The sequence below is a fragment of the Mytilus galloprovincialis genome, chromosome 8 (genome assembly GCF_965363235.1).
Source record: "Mytilus galloprovincialis chromosome 8, xbMytGall1.hap1.1, whole genome shotgun sequence".
In the NCBI taxonomy this organism is placed as follows: Eukaryota; Metazoa; Mollusca; class Bivalvia; order Mytilida; family Mytilidae; genus Mytilus; species Mytilus galloprovincialis.
Window position 1 is genome coordinate 2,839,541 of NC_134845.1, and position 23,821 is coordinate 2,863,361.

At 35.5% G+C, this 23,821-nt stretch overlaps 3 long non-coding RNA genes across 3 annotated transcripts; all 3 read right to left on the minus strand.

Moving 5' to 3' along the window:
* Window positions 1–6,854: 6,854 nt before the first annotated feature.
* Window positions 6,855–11,397, minus strand: LOC143084869 (uncharacterized). Its single transcript, XR_012981193.1, has 3 exons — window positions 10,846–11,397; window positions 8,692–8,890; window positions 6,855–7,244 (listed from the first exon to the last, which is right to left on the minus strand). It is a non-coding gene; the product is annotated as an uncharacterized LOC143084869 (long non-coding RNA).
* A 1,430-nt stretch (window positions 11,398–12,827) lies between these two features.
* On the minus strand, window positions 12,828–13,180 carry LOC143043073 (uncharacterized). Its single transcript, XR_012968176.1, has 2 exons — window positions 13,112–13,180; window positions 12,828–12,894 (listed from the first exon to the last, which is right to left on the minus strand). It is a non-coding gene; the product is annotated as an uncharacterized LOC143043073 (long non-coding RNA).
* Window positions 13,181–20,145: 6,965 nt separating this feature from the next.
* LOC143084870 (uncharacterized) lies at window positions 20,146–20,590 on the minus strand. Its single transcript, XR_012981194.1, has 2 exons — window positions 20,430–20,590; window positions 20,146–20,212 (listed from the first exon to the last, which is right to left on the minus strand). It is a non-coding gene; the product is annotated as an uncharacterized LOC143084870 (long non-coding RNA).
* Window positions 20,591–23,821: the final 3,231 nt, after the last annotated feature.

The window sequence follows — 23,821 nt, forward strand, 5'->3', positions numbered from 1 at the left end:
TTCTGCAACACCAAACAGCAAGCTATAAAGGGCCCCCAAAAAATAATAGTGTAAAACCATTTAAATGGGAAAACAAGAAACACTTATGTACCACATCAACAAAAGATAACTACTGAAACTTGTTAATGGTACCGAACCTTCTCCCTTATCTGAAACAATAGTATAACATCACAACATAGACAAAGACAAGTTTTGCATATCTTAATAAACAAGACAGAACATACAGAATGCATACCAGTAAAACTAAAAAGTGTAAATTCAAAATACAGTTTTTGATAACATTTTTTATATGAAATAATTAAGAAGCTTTAGGTGTTGTTAGTTGTCAACTAATCACAAGAGGTTTAAGAGAAAATAAATATCTTCACTTTTATATTATTTGTTTTAAAAAAGACAAGCTAAACCATTAAAGAAACGTGATAAATCTTCTGTTATCCCATTTCAGTCAAAAGAATGGATCTATACAGAGAAGATGGACGGTAGTGTAGGTGTTGTATGTTTTTCACAAGATGGAAGTACTATGTATTCATATGGGGGTAATTTATTGTCACATTCTCTTTTAACAAACTTTATGTTTTACGTGTATCCACAGGCAGTCATACACACCATATCTTTACCATAAGAATCAGGAAGTCTATGTTTGAAGATTGAATTAATAGGACTAAAACTTGTGTCTGCTCATAAACATGTATTTTCTTTTACTCCACACATCTCACTCTTAAAATTATACCCCTGCTTTAAAACGGTGGGGTTCAAAGTGTGGGTATACTGTTTTACAGAGCTGTCTGTCAGGACATCCGTTCTGTCGGTCGATCCAACTGTCCGTCAGTCCATTCGTCCTTCCGTCTGGTGAATAATTTTGGTCTAAATATTCTCATCAGGAACTACATTACAAGGGTTCCTGAAATTTGGTTTTAGGGTTTATATATGTCAGCTATACCGTGTGGTGTGTTTTCAGATTCATCACTCAATAACTTCCTGTTTACTGGACACTAACATCATTTTACACATGACTTCCAAGTTGAAAATTTTCATCACATTTTTCTCAGGAAATACATTACAAGGAATTCTGAAAATTGGTTTCATGGTTTATTTAGCAGCTACACACAAGTAAATGTGTCACGCATGATAATCGTGCGAAAAATCATGCATAAATCATGCGTTAACAATGTATGTGATACACGCATGTATTTATTACATGTGAAGATCATGCATTTAACGCATACTTCAGATACCGCATGATTTTCGCACGATTCACACATGATTGACGCATGTAATACCCTTTATGCGCTAATCATACGTTTAAGAAATCATGCGAAACACGCATGTTTAAAACATGCAAAAACCGCATGTGAAGATCATGCGATTTACACATACTTCATATTTCGCATGTAATGGCCTTCATGCGTATATTATGTTTGGCACTTTTGCCTGTGTATTGATAACAACATGAACATGAGCAAAGATAATAAATGATAATTAACATTTCTAGAATATATTTAATGGTTCTATTTCAGATGATGGTGATGTATATATGTGGGATATGAAGAAACGTGATTGTATTCACAGATTTATAGACGATGGATGTACAAAAGGAATGTCTATTGCCGTTTCTCATGATCATAATTTTTTAGCCTGTGGATCATAAAGTGGCGTTGTGAACGTTTACGAACCATCAGTGTGTCTTAAATCTAGGTCACCGAAACCATTAAAAGCATTATTAAATTTAACAACACCTTGTACGAACTTAGTATTTAATTCAACATCAGAAACATTAATTAGCTTTGTCTTTAGATTCTGCAGAAAGAGCAGTCAAATTAGTAAGTATGATGAGAGCAGTGTAGATAGAATATAAAATTCAGATGGCTTTATTTATATCTAAACAGAAATAGTATAAATAAAAACAAGGTACAGTGCATACATAATTTGGCATTGGTTGAAAACATGTTATCTTACCAAGATTTTCTTGATCCAGTATATATATATGCCTTATAAAAGTGCTTTATCGGTGAATAAAAATGTATTTTGTGAATAAAATATTTTCCTATATTGTCAAGTTTTCAATTTTGATTATGAGCTCAAGAGTAATTTACATCCATCCATAATCCAGCAGTCTATATGAAACCTGGCTTTTCTATTATATTTGTCAACTTGATATTCTTTTCAGAATAAGAGAGAATATTATCAGAACGTCCATAGGTTTTATTTTATATCATTGGAATTCATGTTATGGTGCTGATTAAAATATGATGTCCACAATGAGGCTATATGTTGACACAAACACAAATAAGTGGCTGTTCACATAAATTATAAATTATAATCATCTATTTTATCAGCAATCAAAGATGGGCTTCAAAGTTATTGTGAAACTGCCTATTCTAAAGGTGGCGTGAATCAGATGTGGATACTTAAAAATTCCAAAGATCTGTTAGAGTACATACAATCTAACTCTCTTTCATCTTGTAACAGTATTAAAACATTTGACTGTTCTACTCTTTACACAAGTATTCCACATTCCAAACTAAAAGACAAATTAAAAGAGTTGGTATTACTTTGCTTCATAAAAAAGAATGGCCAACGTAGATACAAGTATCTTGTCTTAGGGAGGGATAAATCCTACTTTGTAAAGAATCACTCTAATTCAAACAAAAAATTCTCTGAAACCGATATTATCAAGATGCTTGATTTCTTGATTGACAACATATTTGTTACGTTCGGAGGACGTGTTTTTCAACAGACTGTCGGCATCCCAATGGGAACAAACTGTGCCCCTCTACTTGCTGACTTGTTACTTTATTATTATCAGGCTGACTTCATGCAGGAACTTCTTAGGAAGAAAGATAAGAAGTTAGCAATATCCTTTAACTCTACTTTCCGCTATATAGATGACGTTCTTTCACTAAACAATTCAAAATTTGGTGACTATGTGGAACGCATCTATCCCATCGAATTGGAGATAAAGGATACTACAGATACAGTTGGGTCGGCTTCATATCTTGACTTACATCTAGAAATTGACAATGAGGGTCGGTTGAAGACAAAACTTTACGACAAAAGAGATGATTTCAGCTTTCCAATTGTGAACTTTCCATTTCTAAGTAGCAACATTCCAGCAGCACCTGCATACGGGGTATATGTCTCCCAATTGATACGATATTCCCTTGCTTGTATTTCCTATCATGATTTTCTTGATAGAGGGTTACTGCTCACAAGGAAGCTATTAAACTAAGAGTTCCAAATGGTGAAGTTGAAATCATCCTTTCGTAAATTTTACGGACGCCATTACGAGTTGGTTGACCGTTATGGAATAACCGTTTCACAAATGATATCGGATATGTTCCTTACGTCGTAACTACAATCCCCTTCCCTTTCATGAATTTGACCTACCGAATTAGACTATTTACCGGATTTTTAATCACATAAGCAACACGACGGGTGCCGCATGTGGAGCAGGATCTGCTTACCCTTCCGGAGCACCTGAGATCACCCCTAGTTTTTGGTGGGGTTCGTGTTGTTTATTCTTTAGTTTTCTATGTTGTGTCATGTGTACTATTGTTTTTCTGTTTGTCTTTTTCATTTTTAGCCATGGCGTTGTCAGTTTGTTTTAGATCAATGAGTTTGACTGTCCCTTTGGTATCTTTCGTCCTTCTTTTATAGTTGTAAACAACTGCAGTGATTTTTTTTAAGGAAATATTGTGTTTACACGAACACCACAAATGAATGGCTGTACACTCAAATTATAAACTATGTTACAGGTGCATGTGCCTTCACACACAGAGTTCTCTAATTTTCCTGATAGACTTGACGCCAAATTACGTATCCCTTTGTGTATGGACTTCTCCAGAAATAGTGGTTATTTTACAGTGGGTTCAAACAAGGGATTAGCTCTACTTTACAGGTACAGTTTTTATAGTTCAAAGATCAGTTTATAACTAACTGTAATAAACAGCTGCGCCATGAGCGCATGATACGCCCGACGTCTTGTGTGGAAGTTTTATGCAATAATCATAAATAGTTTCTGAGAAAGTTTTAAGCAATAACCATATATTGTTTTTGAGACACGGCGGGACATGTGAAACCCCTAACCCTGTTTTTTTTTTTTACAAAAACTAAATATCACTAAAATAAAATTTTAAATCAAAACCAAAAAGTATACAGATCTTTAGATTAATATGACAAAGAAGTGTGTAAAGTTTCAAGCAATAATCATAAATTATTTTTGAGATACGGCGCGACATGTAAAAAAAACTCCCCTGTAACAAAATACTCAATAACTCCAAAAAAAAGTTTTAAATCATCACCAAAAAGTATACAGATCTTTAGATTAATATAACAAAAAAGTGTGTAAAGTTTTAAGCAATAATCATAAATTGTTTTTGAGATACGGCACAACATGTAAAAAAAAACTCCCCCTTTTTTACAAAATACTCAATAACTCAAAAATGAAAATTTAAATCATCACCAAAAAGTATACAGATCTTTAGATTAATATAACAAAGACATGTGTAAAGTTTGTAGCAATAATCAGTTATCGATTTTGAGATATGGCGCGACATGTAAAAAAAAACCCTCCCCCTTTTTTACAAAATACTCAATAACTCAAAATGAAATTTTGAATCATCACCAAAAAGTATTAAGATATTAAGATTAATATAACTAAGAAGTGTTTAAAGTTTTAAGCCATAATCAAGAATCGTTTTTTGAGATACAGTGCGACATGTGAAAAAAACACACCCCTGTTTTAGTTACAAAGTGCCGTAAATCAAAAAGTTTAAATCTAATTTTCACCAAAAAGTATAGAGATTATTTGACCATCATAAGAAACAACTATGTAAAGTTTCATGCAATTTGGATAAGTCGTTCTCAAGTTACGGTGCGACATGTTAACGCCGGACAGAAAGACGGACAGACAGACAGACAGACAGACAGACAGACAGACAGACAGACAGACAGACAGACAGACAGACAGACAGACAGACAGACGGTCGGACAGACAGACGGACGGACGGACACCGGACATGTGTATACCATAATACATCCCGTCAAAATTTTGACGGACGTATAAAAACAATAAGAATAACTTGTATCGAAATAAATAATTTCAACACATTGTATCTTTTAAATAATAACAGGATTCCAATGATACTTTAAATCATTTTCGAAACTATGACTTAGTATGACAAGATTAACATACAAATGTCCACATTTAATTTCAATGTTTCACATATGTTGTTTATGCACTGACTGTTTGTGTTGATAGTTGGTGATTCTTGATAGTTGTATTTAACCTCACCAGGATCCCTAATGTATTTACTACAAGTAGAATCATGAAGATTTTCTTGTTGAAATTAAGAGCCAGAGCCATTGTCCCGTGAATTCTTTTCATTTGATAAGATTAGGTAAATAGATGCTAATTATAGTACATGATCATACGTCACATTATTTATTTTTATACCTTGACCAGGTATTCCTACCAAAAACAAGGCCAATACTATTGACTTTTTTATATTGCATTTGTTTAATTGTTGAACCCCTTCATGCGCATACCTATCACGTAACTTGTGATCAAGCCAAATAATATCGAACAAATTCAAATGGGATGCTGTTTTTTCTCATTTTGAATATATGTACATCTGTATTTGTCTTTTAATGTTTTATCGTCTATAAGATAAGATAAAGTAATATAATAGTTCAACCGGAGAGCATCCTACATCAGTTGGTCATAGAACACCTTGTGTTACTAAAACATGTTATATGGCCTTTTATGGCATTTTAACAAATCGATCTTGGTTATGATACAGATGCAATAGCTTCTTGATACTTTACCTACAATCACGATTTGTAATGTAGTTGATTTGTTCTGTGGTGTTGTTTTATTTTCTGATGACTTTTATACCGGTGCATGGACGGTGGTAAAAATTTCATTACTATAGTATCTACATGTTCACAGACCGACAGTTAGTGAATTTGCGACAAAACTCCTGTTAACTGCATTTGTTACACATAATACTATGTTCAAAAAAGGTTTCGAATATTTGAAACTTGTATGCAATGGCCTCTTCTTACGTTATGTGTATATTACACACGCAGCATTTGGGCTTCATTGCTATATAATAAAGTATCGTGTTATTGGTTATGTACAGGCATCAGTTTGACGGCAGTTGTTCCTTGCATAAATGTAATAAATGTAAACATTGAATAGAAAGTAAGTCAAGAGTACGAACAGTCATGGGAATGCACACACTTAGCGATATATTATTTTTTCTTTACTAAAATGATATACTAGTATACTAACACTGGACACTTTTAATTTGCAAAACACTCATTTGCAAATCCGCCGCCGCCTCAAACAAGAGCTACAATATCATGTATATAACCAAAATGTGCAGAATTACATGGGATTCAATAATTTCATTGGTTTTCTACAGTTACTTTCATATTTATTTTGCAATTTGAATTATAAAAACATGGGATTTTCAATATCCCATGGGACAGGGCAAAATCCCATGGGATTTACCATTATCCCATGGGATTTTGGTTAAATCCCATGGGATTTTTTTTGGTCCCATGGGATTATTGTAGTCCCATGGGATATTTGTTGTCCCATGGGACAAAAAAAATCCCATGGGATTTTAAATATCCCATGGGACAAATTAAAATCCTATGGGATTCTAATTGTAAATATATAGATATAAATAAACAGTAATGTGTATGTTACAATGTATTCTATTTGGTAGTAAATTATTATAAGATGAATCTTTTTAATTGAATATCTTTTTTTCTTGGGAAATGTTAATTTAGCATATTGTTCTTTAACTGTTCAAAACTAAACTTTTAAACAACAAAGCAGATAATGTAAGTATCAATATATGTTTATTCATGAATTATAGAATACTTTCTTGAAACACAATTATTTGCCATTTGAAATCAATAAAAACTCTATTGTTAGGCTTAACATACTAGTAGCTATTTAAGTAAATCTATTTTTTTCACAATATCCCTCAACACAAAACATTAATAGTTTCTTATCATCCAGCATTGTTTGATGGTATAGTCCACTTTTTGGACATTCAGCACAGAACTTTGACATTATTGTGGTTTCAATATTTTTTGGAATTTAAAAGAACTTCAAATCATTGACTGAGTGATGAAAATAATAACTGATCCAACTTTTGTCTTTGAATTTATTCTCGTCTTGTTTCTATGTTTTCTCCATTTATTCTAGGTGGTGAATTTCAATCCTTCTGAAAAAGAACCAATAAAATCTAAAGTAATGGATTATACAAAATTGTTTTCATACATGTAGCAATAATATGATTTTCAATAAAAATAGCTATGCGGTATGGATTTTACTGATTGTTAAAGGTTGTCCAGTGTCATCAGTTGCTAACGGCCTACATCCTTTGGTCTCTGATGGAGGGTTGTCAAATTAGCAATATACCACATCTTCCTATTCTAATACCATATAACAATCAATTTATTTATTCTTCTTTATAACATTTGGGTATTTTCCCAAGTTATATACATAATATATATATATACTGTAAATTCGGAATTAATGCGAGTTTTTTTTTATTGCGAAAAATGCAACGGAGTTGTAAACGCAATAATTTAAACTCGCATTATGAAATATTTTATATGGATTAAACAGGATTTTTCTCAAAATCGTAAAATTTAAAATCGCATTTATTAAAGTCTAAAATGACAGAATCGCAATAATAAATGCACGCAATAATTTATGAATTTACAGTATAAAGATCAATGTTAAAACTTTAGACAACTATAATAACATTCCATTATTCACAAGAATTTGCAATATATTATACAAAATGCAGACAACAGAAACAATATTTCTTTAAGCTTTTGAAGTTCAGACAGATTTCAATTTGTGTTTTATTTCAATGAAAAAATACCTTGAACTCTTTGAACATATTGGAAATTATAACATTGATACAAAAAAATATGTATGTTTTATCCTTATTTTTTGTGTTGTTGGCTTGCTGTCTCATTTTAATATACATTTAAACATACATCAATAATCTTCTTCTTTATTAAAAGTAAAAATGGGATATTTTTGATTTTGATATCCCAAAACATTATAGTTCTATCAAATAACTTATTACCAAGTTCAAAAACACCAATGTGTTTGATATTAATTTTAAGACATGTATAAATGTTCCAGACCATATCAGTATTCGGATCTTACTTTTACGGTCCAGAACTTAGTCCCACCATATGTGTACAGTCAGACCATTTAAAGTATACTTGTACTGTCTGGTACCAGCTCGACCAAACCTGTGTTTTTATTTTAACTGCAATTAAACTTTTTGTATTAATCTATTAAAGATTTCAGTTATGTTGATCTGTACTGTACATTTGTTTGTAATAAACTTGACCAACTTCTTAAAATTGGGCAGACTGTATGTGTACAGTCCAAATACTTGTATGTTCTGGAACATAAACATGATTAACAAGCATTTGGAAGGATGTCATGCTAAAATCCCATTAATATTAGTACTAAATTTTGAGTATATACATGTAAATCCACAAGTTACTTACTGAAATTCATGGTGAACACTCACCAAAAACTTACAATTTAGAGGAAAGACTGGAAAGATGAATGCACTAACACTATCAAAACAGAGCATAAAACTTACCGAAAACACTATCAAAACAGAGCATAAAACTTACCGAAAAACAAGATGTTTTACATTTATCCAGGAGCAGGATAATTGAAAAGTTGTTTTTTTCTTTCTCTGCTGTCCATCATATAACCTTTGAATTCATTCATGCAAAATATGAAAATCTGCAAAGGTAAGACCTAGAACCTCAACTTATCCATATTTTGAATTTTGAACTGCATACTTGTCCTTTTCATCTTGCTGACAACCTAAACATAAAAAAATGATAAAAACATAATTCTAGATTGACTTTGTGTTTTTATTTTTGTTGGTACATGTACAAACAATTTTCCCAACTTTAAAACAAAAACATCATCACCAAAGAGGAGGTCATACTAACCTCCGAAATATTTAAACAAACCGAAATTATTACTTGATTAAGATCTTGTCGTAATTTTTGAAAACTTGATGTCTATTGCATACTTATATTCCTTTGTACGAGAGTATGCATATTAAGATGGACTCCATGGACTTTTATGTAAGCATGATTAATTTTACAGTCACTGACAGATTTTCAGCTCTATGTGTACATTTTGAGAGAATCTTGCAATACTGTACTGTATATTCTGATATTCAGAACTTATTGTAAGATTTTTATTAAGACAACTGAAAGCTGTATCTCGTTTTCATTTCTGATACATATTTATGAGCTGAAGACCAGTGCCGAATTTTTCTCACTGCATTGAAGACCCATAGGTGACCTTCGGCCGTTGTCTGCTCTTTGATTGGGTTGTTGTCTCTTTGTCTAATTCCCAGTTTCCACTTCCCATTTTATATCATGTATGCTGATTTTTTTTAAATTACAATATTCAATCATGCAATTTTGTCCATTATTGAAAATACGATAAGCAAAAATAAATGCACAAAAAATTTAACATTGTTATATCTATGTAAAAGACTTTTTTTTAAATTCAAAACAGTTGCCTACACTGTTAATTTCCTTGTTTGATTTCATATTTTTAAAGCCTTTATAGCTAGCTAGATGGTATGCCGGGGCGGATCCAGCCATTTTAAAAAGGGGGGGTTCCCAACCCAAGACAAAGGGGATGGTCCTATATTCATTTGATTTGTTTTATTGTCTCATACAAGAATATATATGGTTTGAGGGTGGGGATCAGGGATCCTGAAATTTTTTCACCTAACCACGGGATGACAGGGGATCTCAACCATTTAAAAGTTTCTCAAACATGTGGGGGGTGGGGGTGAACCCCATGGACTCTCCCTATATTTCCTTTGATATGTTTTAGGGGTGGGGATCTTGACCGTTTACAAGTTTTCAAACTAGAGGGGGTGGGACTTCACTTTTATTTTATTTCATTATTAATTTTATAGTCCCCGACAAGAATATATATGGTTTAGGGGTGGGGATCTGGATCGTTCACAAGATAATAGCACATTCTCAAATTGAACAGGGTGGGGTAACCCCCAAAGACCTCCTTTTAATTTCATTTGATTTGTTTTATCGTCCCATTCAAGAATATATATGGTTTAGGAATGGGGATCTGGACCGTTTACAAGATAATAGCATATTCTAAAATTGAAAGGGGTGGGGATTACCTCCCATGGACTCACCCTCCCTTCTTTCTCCCCCCCCCGAAATACCTTTTAATAAGCCCCAATGCACAGATAGTTCACAGTATTTTCCCTTGATTTACACTAAAGAATATACACTATACAGGTGTAATTTTTTTTTAAAAGATAATACAACTGAAGACCACCATGACCACAGTGGTGGATCCAGAATTTTTCATAAGTGGGGCCCACCGACTGCCTAAGAGGGGCCTGCTCCTGCCATGACTCAGTGATTCCATATATAATCAACCAATTCTTTTCCCAAACAGGGGGCCCTGAACTCCTGATCCCCCCTTTTTTTCCCTCATTTCAATCACCCTGATATAAATTTAGTATTATCACTTACAATAGGAATGGTTTGAATTCCCCAATAATTCTTATATACCATTAATATCAACATATTTCATTTTTGATAAATGAAAGGCAAAAGTTTTCTATGCCTATGGGTAGAAATGGATAGTGGGAAGCTTTCAGATTCACACCATGCCGGTGGCTGTGTTCAAAGTGCTGGGTTTTTATGACCCTCGTTGTTTGCGGACTAACTTTTTAGGCCAGTGGTGGATAATAGTGTGCGTGCCTTAATCTTCTATACCTTCTTAATCAATATATTCAAATACTGACGGCAAGTGTTGTAATGATGTATCAATGTCTTTGAAATCACCGTGCTATTTACATGTGGGATCGAGAATAAAGGGGAAGGAAACTTGTCAATTATGTTTATTTCTAAGCCAAAATAAAATGAGCCGCCGTAAAATTAACCTTGGGTAATAACAGTGCATGTAAGGCTCGTCTCGGAGGGGTGTCTTTTTTCTGTCTTCTTTTTTTAGTTATATTTTTAATAACTTACACTTTTTTTCCATTATTCTCTTTCTTTCACTATTCTTTATTCCTTTTTTTCTTTGTCCTTTGTTCTCTATTCTGTCAATTCACATCCATACCCTCTTATGTGGACTTACGGTAGTTTATTTTTTAGTTCTGGCAGAGATATTAGATACAATATATATGTCTCTGGTTCTGGTATTATGCGATAAGTCAATTTCTTTTTCATGCAGTGTCATGAAATATAATGGTTTTATGCATATCAGCCAAGATTGTGCGCAACATTTTAATAAACAATTCAACACTATATACCCGTTATGTGAATTGTATTAAAATCGATGAGGAACATGAATTTGGCAGCTAGTGCCCCTTAAACAGGTAAAGTTCAATTAACAAATCAGGGCCGTAGCGTAATGGAGGCAAATGAGGCAAATGCCTCACTTTTGAAACGACGACCAAGCTTTAGAAGTGTCATTTTTTTTTAAATAATGTATTTTTCATTTTCAAATATGCGAGTTTCGAGTTTTGTAATTATCTACCGGCACACTACATACAGAGTGTACAGCGATTGCAGCTTTTACCATAGCGGTGACGGTAAAAAAAATAAGTGTTCCGAATACAAATAAAAATTGAAAAAAAATTGTGTCGTTACAAAAATTGGTTGAAGACGGGTTCTTATAAGAGAAAAAAAGATGAAACTCATGAGTATAAACACCCCCTATAAGTATGCTGGCTTATTACTTTCCTTGGTTTATTTTTGAATCGATAACGCTATAGTTACTAATGTTTACACTATCAACTCACTGAAACAAATGCTAATCGATAAAATGATTCATTGACCAAAAATATAATTATTACTATAAAATCAAAATGAACCAGAATGACTCTATGAATTAAGCCAACATCCGAAACAATATGATAGAAACATTAAAATTTAATATAACAACACAAAAAATGCAAAAAGTCTTAGCGAGGTTTGAACTTGCTTCAAAACAGTCGTTGATAAGTAGTTCTATGCTCTACAGATGGAGCCACGGTGACGCTTGGTGAAACTGTCTTATTTAGGAGCTATATCAGTACAAATTAGCGATGTTACAATTTTTTTTATTAAAAAGTTGTTTTTTATGTAATAAGGACACACCAAACCAATTTCAATTTTGAGGGATTAAAAAGTAAAAATTACAACAGTCACAAAAAACATAACTTTGGTTTGGTTTGAAATGTTCTTTTGGGGGGATTCCCTGTTTTTTCCACCTAAAATCACCATAAATTCCGAATATTGGACTTTCATCCTTTTTGAGGGTTAATTCAACTATTTATCACACCTATCATAATATATGTAAATCGAGGTATTGATCAAAAAGCATTTTTATTTTTTGTTTTTATAGTAATATCTAATCTGTCGGCACTTTTTGAAATTGGCCCTCCTGTGAAAAAAAATCACGACACATTGGCCCTACCTCTTTGGATTAACCCTAGTTTTACCCTAGCTATTCCTCTCACTTGTATGACAGTCGCATAAAAATTGGAGTATAGCAGCCAATATTATAAAATAATCATAAAGGAGTTAGTTCATTAAGCATGTTAAGGGCTGTAAACAGCAAGATTAATGAGTAAAATGTTTCAAGATTAAAAAATTTAAAAGATGATTAAACGATACAGAATGAAAGTTGAATAGATCTTATGCTGAGCCGGACTCAACTAGCTTAACCAGGTGACTGCAATCGCAATCTCGATGAAGATATAACGAACACAACTTGTTTGAAATTGTAATTATAACTTCCACCAGAAAGGGTTACATAATAGTCAGTAGATTGGTAAACTGAAAGAAATAAAAATACAATATTTTACAATGTGTATGAATTAAATATGAAAGTTAAATACAAGAGTATTAATCGAGTCAAAAACGAAAGTAGAATTTACAGTTCATTTCTCGGAAATAAATAACTTACAGTTCGTATGTATTTATAAATCACTTATCCAAAAATATCGCAGTTAAACAGATTAATTATCACAGTTTATGAATGAATCAAACGTACTTGACAGTGGTATGTCACGATTTCCTCAGAAAGTAGAAATGTCGTCCATTTTCCATGTGTTGAAATATTGATAAGGACGGTGTCACAGAAATTAAAAGTGGTCGATAAATACGGTGATTTAAGAAATCGGTCCAGTTCAATTTGTTCCGGATAAAATGAAAACAAGAAATTAAACATAGAATGTGGAACAGAATACTCCCCGTCTGATGTCTAACTGATATCACTATTTCAAATATGTCACACACTAAAATATCTGATTATATAAATCCAAAGTATCACTATAATATTAATTATACACAGTCATTCTCGATGAGAAGAATCATGTCCACGATAGGGCGTGTGTAGGTTGTGGCTTTTCCATTAACGATTACTCGCACTTCTGCTTTTCGGACATGTTCGTCTGAACTTTTAAATGAGTTCACTATAATTCCAACGGGCCATTGGGTACGGCAAAGGTTTTTGTCCTTTAGAAGAATGACGTCTCCTTCGATGAGATCACGGCGATCTTCGGTCCATTTTCGTCTTTGTTGTAGTAACGGCAGGTACTCTTTCCTCCAACGGGACCAGAAAACACTGGCAAGAGCCTGTACTCGTCTCCATTCGGCAAGACATAGATCTCGTTTATCGAATTCTCCAAGATGATCTGAGGTGAATATGTAATCGGTTTTCTGTGTCAATAACATAGCTGGAGTTAATATTAACGGATTCTCTGGATCTGTTGAAACCGGTACCAGAGGTCTAGAGTTCACTATTGCTGAAACTTCTGCCATTAGTGTGTTGAGCACGTCATGCGTAAGGCTTCTTCCGGCTGCATTTAGAAGCATAGAATCAAGAATTCTCCTGGTGATACCAATCATTCTCTCCCAGGCTCCACCCATGTGGGACGAATGCGGCGAATTGAAGATCCAAGTTGTACCAGAATTGTACAGAAAGTTCTTGAAGGGTCCATCTTCAACGTTGATTGAGTCAATCTTTAAATCGTCGATTGCGCCAATAAAGTTTGTTCCACGGTCGGATCGGAAAATTTTAACTTGACCTCTTATAGCGGCGAATCTTCTGACGGCGTTTATGAAGGCTGAAGAGCTCATTTCCTCGATTAGTTCGATGTGAACAGCTCTAGTCACTAAGCATGTGAAAAGAATTGCCCAACGTTTTGAGTTTGCGTATCAACCGCGTGTTTTACGTGAAACAATTGTCCAGGGTCCAAATGTGTCTATTCCAACGTTGGTAAACGGAGGTGACGGCTCAAGACGGTCCTCTGGCAAATCAGACATGATTTGACACTCAGTTTTTCCTCTTAGTTTGCGGCATGTCACACATTTGTGAATGATAGAAGAGATCAAGCGTTTAGCTCCGACGATCCAGAATCCTGCGGAACGAATCGCTCCATCTGTAAAATGGCGACCTTGATGTTTTATCGTGTCGTGGTAGTGTCGAACTAATAATGTCGCTATATGATGGCGTCCAGGGACGATCAATGGTTTCTTTTCACGGAGGTTTAAGTCAGATTTGGCAATACGGCCTCCTACTCGTAATAGTCCTCGTTCGTCCACAAACGGATTGAGATTAGCTATCGGGCTCCGCTTATGAATTTGTTCCCGACGTTTAATGCAATCTATTTCATCGCCGTAAACTTCATATTGAGCAGATATTAAGATGAAATTTTCGGCATTCGAAAAGCCTTCCAGAGAGGTCACTGGTGCTGCCTGTTTTGACCCGTGTAAGCGGGAGAAACGTTCTAAAAAGGCAATCGCTCGCACAAGTGATGTCCAGTTTGAGAATCTGTTGAATCTTTCAGTTCCGATACCCTTATGTTCAAGTGTGGCAAATGTTTTTGCAACATTAACAGTTGCACGAATTTCTCCATCTTCCTCTGGATCTATTAGCTGATATATGTTCTCAGAATTCTTCTGTTCTGAGGAAAGAAGTTGTCTTGGTCCCAATAACCATTCACTGCTATCAATTTCGTGGGCTGGTACGGACCTTGTTCCCGAATCTGCGGGATTACGGTTAGTTGGTACGTAATTCCATTGACTTGGAGAGCTAAATTTCCTTATTTTCTCTACTCTATTGGCGACGTAGATAAAGAACCTTCTTGTCTCATTACTGATGTAACCTAAGACAACTTTACTGTCTGTGTAGAATTTCACGGTGTCTATATGTAAATCTAAATTATCCACAATGGTTTGTGTAATCTCAACTGCTAATACAGCAGCAGATAATTCAAGTCGTGGAATAGTGTGACCACTCGTTGGTGCAACTTTAGCTTTCCCAAGAATGAACCCTATGTTAGGTTCACCACTACTGTCGGTCGTGCGTAGATATGCAACAGCTGCTATGGCTTTTTCTGATGCATCAGAGAAGACATGCAACTCCTTTGTGGCTGTTTTGCTGAGATACGGCACGTAAGTACGTGGAATGCGCAATGTTTCGATAGCATTTAAAGTATCTCTCCAAGATTTCCACTCAGCTGCTGTGTCATCAGAGAGAGGTTGGTCCCAGTCGACGGTTTCTGATACTATTTTCCTTAATAGTAGTTTCCCTTTTATAATCACAGGAGCCAAAAATCCAAGAGGATCGTAGAGACTGTTTATCGTCGATAAAATTCCTCTCCGAGTTATTGGTTTGTTTTCAGATGATAATTGAAATAAGAAATTGTCAGTGTTTACATCCCAACTGAGTCCAAGGCTACGTTGTAAGGGTTTGCTGTCGCATTCTAAGTCTAGATCTTTCAGATTTGAAGCCAAATCACTGGCATGAAATGCAGACATAACTTCCGCACAATTAGAGGCAAACTTGTGAAGGCGTAAGTTTCCATATTTTGCTAATGCTTGCTGTGTGTCCTTCATGAGCTTAACAGCTTCCTCTTTGGTAGGACATGACGTAAGACCGTCGTCAACGTAGAAGTCTCTTGTAACAAAGCTAGTCACGTGACTGCCGAACTCTTGTTCTGATGCCTGAGCTGCTTTTCTGAGTCCAAGCGTAGCAACGGCAGGTGACGGACTATTTCCAAAAACATGAACTCTCATGCGGAATTCGACAAGGTTCTCTTGTAGGTCGTTGTTTTTATGCCATAAAAATCTCAGATAATTTCGGTGGTCTTTTCTCACTACAAAGCAGTGAAACATGTGTTGAACGTCTGCAGTTACTGCGACCATTTCTTTCCGGAAACGCAGCAGTACTTCCAAGAGATCATTGGTCAAGTCTGGACCTGTTAGCAGGACGCTGTTGAGTGAAACTCCATTACATTTGGCGGAAGAATCAAACACACCCCTAATCTGATCGGGTTTCTTCGGGTGATAAACACCAAACAATGGTAAATACCAGCACTCTTCATGTTCGCCCAACGGTGGTGCGAGCTCTGCATGATTATTATCTAAGATTTTACTCATAAATGTAAGAAAATGTTCCCGCTTTACTGGGTTTCTATTCAGACTGGCGTCTAACATGTTAGCACGATGAAGAGCCTGTGGTTTGTTGCTTGGCAATGGCTGTCTCGGCACTCGGAACGGTAACGGTGCTACCCAACTTCCTTCCGAGTCTCTGACAAATTCGTTGTCCATCTGTTTCATGAACATTTTGTCTTCATATGACATTCCAGGCTTATCATCGTCCTTTGTTTTTTCAAAGAGTGGTGATTGTAAATCTTTCTTAACGGGGTCTGTGTAGTTTTCCCGAATGTCAAATTTGCTTGTACATGGTTGAAACGTTGAAGGTTGTCCCGTAGGTAAAATGTTAGTTATTTTGACATTTAACTCAAGAGGCACATGCTGCTTGTTAATGCAAGTTTCTCCTATCACTACCCAACCCAGTTTCAATTGTTGTGCATATGGAGTTCTGGGTGGTCCTATGCGCTGGTCAAGGACATGGTGTGCCTCTATAAGGTCTCTGCCAATTAAGAGAAGAATTTGGCAATTTTCCTCTATTGGTGGAATGCTAGCCCTAAGTTCTCTTAAATGAGGGTGATGCATTGTAACTTCAGGAGTAGGTATTTCGTCCCTATTATTGGGAACATGATCACATTCAATCAGTACAGGAAGATCAAACTTGTCATTACCATTGATTGATTCCATGACGAAACCTCTTCCTCTTTTCCCGGAAGTGACTACTTTGCCGGAGCATGTTGATAGAGTATAGTTCTCCGGTTTATCTTTGACGTCGAAAAGATTAAAGAATTCGGGCGATGCTAGTGACCGGTTGCTTTGGTCATCAATGATGGCGTACATTCGAATAACTTTGTACTGGTTATCTTTGTGATAAACATTCACAGGAAGTATTTTAGCACACGATTTCCCGCTATATGTATCTTTGCAGATCTCAGTACAGATAGAGTTAACTGAGGTTGACTTAGTTTCAGCCGATTCTGTAGGCTCCCCGCCGTAGGCTTGCTTAGGTGAGCTAGACTGAGAACTTACAGGTTGCTGTGGTCTAGTGATGTGTAGTGCGGTAGTGTGTTGTTTACTTCCACATTCTTTACAACTTATGCGTGCATTGCACTCCCGGCTTCTGTGTTTGGTAGAATCACAACACTTGTAACAGACATTGTTTTCTTTCAAAAGACCTTTGCGTTCCTCTATTGATTTGGCTCGGAACGCTCGACATTCATTTAAGGAATGCTTTGTATTGTGCAGAATACAAAGACCTTGTTTGCTGGCGTCTCCGGATTGCTGCTCAACCGCTGTTTTATGAGTACCAACTTTAGTCTTGGGGTAAGACGTGAACCTTGGCGCAGCACCTTTTGTATTTGGTGTGACCTTTGAACCAAAGATGAATCCAGGATCGTTTTTAATTCTACTGATTTCACTGATGAATGCAGATAACTCTGTAAAAGGAGGAAAGGCAGCGCCATGGTTAGATTTGTATCTAGACGCCCTTGTAATCCACTTTTCCTGAAGTCCATATGGTAGTTTTTCAATGACAGGGTTTATTCCGGTCGGTGAATCAAAATAAGCTAGCAGACATCCCAGCTTGGGATTTTCCTTGTGGTATTCTATTTCTGATAGAATGTCAGACAGTTCATAAAGACGTGCGTTGTCCTTATTCGTCAAGGTTGGGAATTTGTCAAGTTTACTCCTGAGAGAGGCTTCCAACATTTCTGGAGCACCATACCGCTCGTCAAGCCTCTTCCATAATCTTTGTATACCTATTGTAGGATTATTGGCGTTCGACGCTCTTATGCTTATGGCATGTTTAGCAGACTCAGGACCGAGCCACTTGATCAATAAATCAATCTGTTCCGAGTCAGATACTTGTAACTCGTCTGTCACGTTTTTAAAGCTTGCTTTCCATGTATGGAAGGATTCTGCCCGATCATTAAAGCTTGTTAATCGGGAGAAAAGCAGGTCCTTACGCAAGAGAAATCTAGTAATCTCCGATGTTGGGTTGATTTGTTGCTGGTGTGCAACAGGGATCTCTTCTATTACGCCTTGTTTTTGGTGTGAAACAGGGATCTCTTCTATAACGTCTTGTTTTGTGCGTAAGACAGGGATCGCTTCTTTAACACCCTGCTTTTGGTGTTCAGCAGGGATCTCATCTGAAAGGCCTAGTTTTTGTATGCCGGTTACTAATCCCAGATCTGGGATAGAGGTAACTTTCGGTGACTTAGTATCGGAAGGCAAGACAGCAGATGTCTGTGACAGTAAGTTCAGTGCCACGGATGGCACGAACGCTGGTGCTTCGTGACTCAGCTCGATATGAACAGGAATTTGTTTTTTCTTTTGAGGTCTTGTTACTTCCTTTACAGCAGTTGATACAGGAAGTTTATTTACGAAATCTTGCACACGCTGGAGCGGATCTTCCTTTTCGTTAGGGAGATCGCTAAACGCTTGGCTGTCGTCGTATTCCAGGATACGAGCCTCGGCTTCTGCGGCTGCAGCCTCTCTGCGTGCTTCTAGAAGGTTTAACTTGGCCTTCAGCTCGGCTTTTTCTCGGCTAACACGTGCAGCCTCTTGTTTGATTTGCGTTTTTCTGCGTATGGCCTCTTGTTCTGCCTCATGTTCCATATTAGCCTTTTTAAGTGTGGCTTCCCGTTCCATTTCAGCCTTTTTAAGTGTGGCTTCCTGTTCCATTTCAGCCTTTTTAAGTGTGGCTTCCTGTTCCATTTCAGCCTTTTTGCGCGCTGCTTCCTGTTCCATTTCAGATTGTCTGAACAGGGCTTGTTCCTCTAACATTGCCTCTTGTTGTAGGATAAGTGAATGTTGTTCAACAAAGGCTATTTTTGATTTAGCGGCCTCTGCTTTGGCACGCTTCCTCCGTGCTAGGCTTGACATATCCGATACGTTAGAGCTACCGCTGTGTGAGGTTTTCTTACCCTTTGAGCCTGAGGTCCTTGTTTTAGTTGATTTAGCTTTAGTGAGGGCAAGGCGATGCTCGTGTAGAGATTCCATGGCCAGTTCCACTTTGGACAGACGAAGATCCAATGTGAGGTTACATGCGTCAATGTCTTTTTGACTGTCCAACGTTCTGGTCCTTTTAAGGAAGTCCAGATACTCGTCTGTGAGCCTACGATAATTTGTACAGGCTTTTACAAGATTGTCCTGAGTTGTTAAGACTTGCTGAAGTTCATTGGGAGGTGTGGTGATTTCCAATAACTGGGTTGTTATATCTGACCAAAGGGCCTCTAGTTCCTCGCAGAACTTGTTACGTTTTTCTGTGTAAACGCCTTTACCTTTTTCTGTGAGGTCGCGTACTCGCCTCGTCTCGGGATTTTCATCTACATGTGTGGTTATAGACGGATTATCTATAGGTTCTTCAGTGACATCTCCCTCTGGGGGCTGAACCTCTTCTTGCTGTTCCGCGTGACTGGGATCCATGATGTAAATCGGCAATGTTTGTTCAACGTTGTTGGTTTGCTGCCTAGGACGCACAAGCTGTGTTGCGTAGTGTCGATGTAACAGCTACGAACGATGCTCCGTTGTATTTCCTGATCAGGAGATGTGTAGACAAGTTGTTGTCAATTTACTATGCTGAGCCGGACTCAACTAGCTTAACCAGGTGACTGCAATCGCAATCTCGATGAAGATATAACGAACACAACTTGTTTGAAATTGTAATTATAACTTCCACCAGAAAGGGTTACATAATAGTCAGTAGATTGGTAAACTGAAAGAAATAAAAATACAATATTTTACAATGTGTATGAATTAAATATGAAAGTTAAATACAAGAGTATTAATCGAGTCAAAAACGAAAGTAGAATTTACAGTTCATTTCTCGGAAATAAATAACTTACAGTTCGTATGTATTTATAAATCACTTATCCAAAAATATCGCAGTTAAACAGATTAATTATCACAGTTTATGAATGAATCAAACGTACTTGACAGTGGTATGTCACGATTTCCTCAGAAAGTAGAAATGTCGTCCATTTTCCATGTGTTGAAATATTGATGCGGACGGTGTCACAGAAATTAAAAGTGGTCGATAAATACGGTGATTTAAGAAATCGGTCCAGTTCAATTTGTTCCGGATAAAATGAAAACAAGAAATTAAACATAGAATGTGGAACAGAATAGATCTGTATGTCATAGTTTTATTTTCATGTGTTGATTCTTATGTGTGATATAAAGATATTTGAGAAATTCGACTTACAATGTTTGGATTTTACCCACATTAAGGCATTGGAAACACAAAGTACAGTTAGGAAAAGGCTACTTCTCTTTTTTTTTTGTGTGTTCCTGTCTAGAATTTACATGAAAATTTCCAAGCAAGCAAACAGCAATTAATTAATCTTCTGATAAACAGCCTGACAACTTTTTGAAAAGGTGCAGCTTGGACTAACAGGCAATGCAAGATATATGTAAGTAACATGTCTTTTATTATGACATCTTTGCTTAAAGAGATAAGTAAGATGTGTAATGACGTTTTCAGCTCCTTTACAAAACTTTCTGTTTGATTTAAAGAAAACCCTAGCAGGACATGTCTTGAAGTCTTCCCCATATTTAACATCTTTGATGACAAACTTTAAACAATGGAGACAAATTCAATAGTGTACATCTCCGACATTCATCTAGTGTTGTTAAAAGTCTTGAAAACAAGGCATCTTAGGCCGTGTTCACACCAAATTCCATGTACAGTAAACTTGTTTACAATTAGTTTAATGAACTGGACATTGGTTTCACATTAAATTTGTTCACATCTATACACCTTGTTTAATTACCTGTACATAAGATTTGTTCACATTTGTAAACTCTATGTCATTTAAATGTTCATTTCGTAGAATCGAATGAAACATTTTCGGACAACTTTTCTAGCAGTAAGGGAACGACCATTTGACTCTAAACAGGGGGAATGGAAATATTCAGAACCCCAATTGGATAAAGAAAACAATTCTGGTTCTACAGATGATAAAAAATATTCTGAATCAAGAGTTTCCCCATACATTAAAGTGTTAAATGTTGAAGAAAAAAAAATTGATTACCAGCATCGAAAAAAAAACACGGAATAAAACGTTTGCGCGGCAAAATTCTGACTCAAATAAATAAACAAAATACCCCCCCCCTTTTTTTTAAGTTAAGTGGTTGCTTCTTTATGAAAGCCATTTTGATGATTTGCAGTAGTTTAAAGATACTAAAGATGTCTCGATTAAGCATTAGAAAACGTAGGCTGCAACAGCGTGCTTACAGACGAAGAAGAAGGATTGATATATTAGGGATCACTATATTTCTGTCTTTTCTGTTTGTTCAAATGGTATTTCTTCTCCAAGAAGTATTTGGCAAAGGGAGTGGGTAATGTTTTTTTTTCTTTTTAAGTGTAATTTCACGGATCCGAGATACTAGACAAACAATACATTTACCTCACACTTTTTAAGTAATTTTATGAGTGAATCGTTGTTTGAGTAAAGACCAGTGGCAAATATTTCTGTGTAAGTTAAGTCAATTCGGAAAGACTTTAATTTTCAAATGAATTATGTGTTCAGCAATGATGCTGCTTTGGGTCTTGATAAGGGCTTAATAAAGCTACGTTAAGTTTTATTTCTAAACAAAACAAATAAATATATCAAGTTGAGACAAATATTTCTGTAAAGAACTTCATAAATAATTGCTATAAATATCAATTTTATTAAAAAATCGTTTCTTCCTTAAATATGCACGGTGAAACTAATGTTTTAAATGCCTAGTTTTGTGTACACTTAATCTACACAAGGCCTACATCGAGTATCGACTGCATGTAGACAAAACATGATTTACACTACATGTAAACATTGAGTTTTATCAATGGGAACGTAATTTTGTTTAGTTTACGTGTGAGTTGCACTTACACAACACCGAGTTTAGGTCAATGTGAACACGGTCTTAGATGACACATTGTAATACATTGAATTGTATATTATTTTATTTTGCGTTGTTAAATAAAAGCTATAAAAATCTTTGTATGATGGATCGGATTCATTACAAACTGGATTTTTCAGATATCATCTAATCTATTTTCCCAATGCCAAAAAACTCTTATCTTTTACCTTTTGTTATGGCCCCGCAACAAAGTTGTCGGTGTCATATAGTTTTACCCTTGTCGTAAATTCCGAAATTCCGTGATTCCATCATTCCGTCATTCTGCAACAAACCATTATAAGGAGGGTTTTTTTTCTAGGCACTGGCTACGGTTACCATGGTTACAAGGAAATGTAACAATAATTAAAATATTATTGTAACATTGGATACTAATTGCCGGAATGCAAAGTTGGGTGAGGAACCGATTAATTACGACTGTAACAATAATTACTGAGGCTACGGTTACATTACGTTATTGTTATATGAAAAACAGCAATGTACGCTAGATTTATTAAACTTAAATCTTCTATGGTTGTAGTGCCTAATTCTTTCATATGTACTAAACAATACTTGTAATACTGATAGATAATAAATATAGTATTCAACAAATGGTGTATAACTTGCATTGGCGGATCCAACGGGTGGAGGGTTCCGCGGGTTGGAACCCCCTTTTTTGTGACCGATCAATGCATTTGAATGGGGACATATAGTTTGACCTGGGTTGGGATCCCCTCTTTCAAAATGGATGGATCCGCCACTGACTTGAATAGTTTTACGTATTAATGATTAATGGTTGAGATGTTCTTAAAGACACTACTCACGATTATTAGTGTCAAAGGCGAAAAATATAGTTCAATTAATAATGGTTTCACTTTTTTCAAGTATTTATATATAACTGCACACCTACTTTTATTACTGTCATTATAATTTGAACCAATTTTGTTAAGGGTGAAAAAATGATTTAAACGAAACGTAAACAATATCAAGACATACATTTCATACAGCTATACAACTTGACTCAAATTGATACATCAAAAGCAAAGTTTGCTAACTGTAACTTAAATACTAAGAACTTCTGTATGTACATGTATCCGTGGAGGACGTAATTTTGTTCATCAAAAATGTGTCGGACTTTAAAAACTACTTACTGGATTTGTAGAAATTGTCATTGTAAATAAAAAATTACAGCAAATAAATTGTATGTAATAAAATTTATGTATTGTAAATATAAAATAAATGTCTTTAACTTTTATTATTTAGTACATATTAGTATTTTCATCGTACATTGCTGTTTTACAATAACAATAACGCAATGTAACCGTAGCCTCACTAATTATTGTTACATTCGTAATTAAACAGGTCCTTACCCAACCATGCATTCCGGCATTTACTCTCCAATGTAACAATAATATTTTTATTATTGATACATTTCAATGTAACC